This window comes from Rhinopithecus roxellana, chromosome 14, assembly GCF_007565055.1.
Source record: "Rhinopithecus roxellana isolate Shanxi Qingling chromosome 14, ASM756505v1, whole genome shotgun sequence".
Lineage (NCBI taxonomy): Eukaryota > Metazoa > Chordata > Mammalia > Primates > Cercopithecidae > Rhinopithecus > Rhinopithecus roxellana.
The window spans coordinates 94224467-94227323 of NC_044562.1; the positions used below are offsets into that span (position 1 = coordinate 94224467).

The 2857-nt window shown below is 43.3% G+C and overlaps 1 pseudogene across 1 annotated transcript; it reads left to right on the forward strand.

Moving 5' to 3' along the window:
* Positions 1-1241: 1241 nt before the first annotated feature.
* LOC104680225 lies at positions 1242-2069 on the forward strand (annotated as a pseudogene). Its single transcript, XR_750422.2, has one exon. The product of XR_750422.2 is annotated as a peptidyl-tRNA hydrolase ICT1, mitochondrial pseudogene (transcript).
* The last annotated feature ends 788 nt before the right edge of the window (positions 2070-2857 follow it).

Sequence of the window (2857 nt, forward strand, 5' to 3'; positions counted from 1 at the left end):
TATGGTCTCTGTAACAACTACTCAGCTCTGCCATTGTAGCTTGAAAGCAGCCATAGACAATGTAAAAATGAATGGGCGTGGCTGGGTTCCAAAAAAGCTTTATTTACACGTGCTGAAATTTGAATTTAGTACAATTTTCATGTATCATGAAGTATTGTACTCATTATTTTTTTCAACCATTCAAAATGTGTAAAATACCTTCGTAGTTTGCAGGTTGTAAATACCAGTGGTGGGCTGGATTTTGGCCTATGGGCTATTATTAGCCAATCCCTGTTCTCTATGGTTATGTCAAAGTATAAGGTTTCTATATATGCCCTATTTCCTTATAGGGAACACATAATGCTTTTTAAAAGTTCAGCAATAGTGTATTTTCTAATGTTTGTACATTTAATAATTTATTTTTAAACATAGCCAACCTGTATGGGTAAGACTTATGTTGGTTATAAGGGTGCTTACTTTTTGGTAACAAAGATTTGTGGAAAAACTATAGGACCAAAATAAATTAGCTTCCCTGATATTCCCACCATGACTACAGATACTTTAAATAATTACTTTATCAATTCTTACATTGTCACTCAGAGGGATAAGAAGTTACAGTATTAATATTTTTAAAACTTTTTTTAAGTGAGAAAGATCTGAACAGATATATCTACACCCATGTTCTGACAGCATTATTCACAATAGCCAAAAGGTGGAAATAACCCAATGCCCATCAGGTGAATGGGTAAACAAAATATGCTATATACATACAATGAAATATTATTCAGCTTTAAAAAGTAATGAAATTATGATTTGTGTTACAACGTGGAGAACCCTGGAGACATTATCCAAGTGAAATAAGACCGGTACAAAGAGACAAATTTTGCATGAATCCACTTAAATGAGAAACCAGGGTAGTCAAATTCATAGAGACAGAAAGTAGAATGGTGGTTGCCGCAGGCTGGGAGAGGGAAAAATGGGGAACTGATGAATGGGCACGGTTTCAGTTTGGGAAAATGTAAAAGTTCTGAAGATGGATGGTGGTGATGGTTGTATAGCAATGTAAATGTACTTAATGAACTTAAAAACGGTAAAATTTATGTTATGTCTATTTTACCACAACAATTAAAAAAGGGAAATAATAGAACAATGAAATAGTTAACCTAGCATCACACAAGACAGAAAGAAGATTGGAGTCAGCTGTGGGACTAAGACCTGGGATAGTAGTGCAGGGCTCTTTGACCACAAGATGACTATGACAACTTTAATGTCTGTCTTTTAAGACCCAAGCATGGCGGCCACCAGGTGCCTGCGCTGGGCCCTGAACCGAGCCGGAGTCTGGCTGCTCCCACCGCCCGCACGGTGCCCACGCCGGGGGCTGCACAAGCAGAAAGATGGCACTGAGTTCAAGAGTATCTACAGCCTGGACAAGCTCTACCCTGAATCTCAGGGCTCGGACACCGCCTGGAGGGTCCCGGATGGTGCAAAGCAAGCCAACAGTGACATCCCTCTAGATCGCTTGACAATATCTTATTGTCGGAGTAGTGGTCCTGGGGGGCAGAATGTGAACAAAGTGAATTCCAAGGCGGAAGTCAGGTTCCATTTGGCAACTGCCGACTGGATCGCAGAGCCTGTGCGGCAGAAGATAGCCATCATGCATAAAAACAAGATCAACAGGTTAGGAGAGTTGATCCTCACCTCTGAGAGCAGCCGCTATCAGTTCCGGAATCTGGCAAACTGCCTGCAGAAAATTCGAGACATGATCGCTGAGGCCAGCGAGACACCCAAGGAGCCAACAAAAGAAGATGTTAAACTTCAGAGAATCAGGATAGAAAACATGAATCGGGAAAGGCTGAGACAAAAGAGAATTCATTCTGCTGTAAAGACAAGCAGGAGGGTTGACGTGGACTGAAATCACCCTCTGCAGCCGGGAGGGCTCGTCTGGGTGTCAGGGCAGCTGCAGCTGAGAGGCCTTTCACACTATAAGGAGATTTCCTTTTTTCTTTTTGGCTGTTAATGCTTGTCTATAACATTGGAGCCATCACAAGAATGTTCATTTGGAATGAAGGTTGCAGGCACTGGTTGCATAAGTCTTTTTTTTTTTTTTTTTTTTTTTTTTTTTTTTGAGACGGAGTCTTGCTCTGTCGCCCGGGCTGGAGTGCAGTGGCCGGATCTCAGCTCACTGCAAGCTCCGCCTCCCCGGTTCACGCCATTCTCCTGCCTCAGCCTCCCGAGTAGCTGGGACTACAGGCGCCCGCCAGGTCGCCCGGCTAGTTTTTTGTATTTTTAGTAGAGACGGGGTTTCACCATGTTAGCCAGGATGGTCTTGATCTCCTGACCTCGTGATCCACCCGTCTCGGCCTCCCAAAGTGCTGGGATTACAGACTTGAGCCACCGCGCCCGGCGCATAAGTCTTTAGAGGCAGTCACCATATTGTCAAACCTTAATAATGCATCTAATGTGTTAGCCACAATAAAATTCAAAACTCAAAAAAAAAAAAAAATGTCTGTCTTTTGAGCTCTCTGTAATGGACACTTTGCAATATTATTTCAGAGAATCTCAACTGACATTTTACAGAGGAGGACACAGAGGTTCATTTGTCAAGGAACCAACAGGCAAGGTTGAGAAGCAAACCCATGACTGTGCTTCCAAAGCCTTTGTGTTGACCACTACACAACACCACTTCCCCGAAATTCTGAAGCCACCTATCTTGGAGTATGGAAGCCTTTGCCATTGAATGCAGGTTTTTCAGTGTAAATCATGGAGCACTGCTACCCCTGAAAGCGAGAGGCTCCCGTAACTGCGCTGTCTGAGTCTGGGCCTGCGGCATAGGACCTGGTGCTGTTGGTTTACGGTAAAGCAGGAAGGTGGTGCCTCG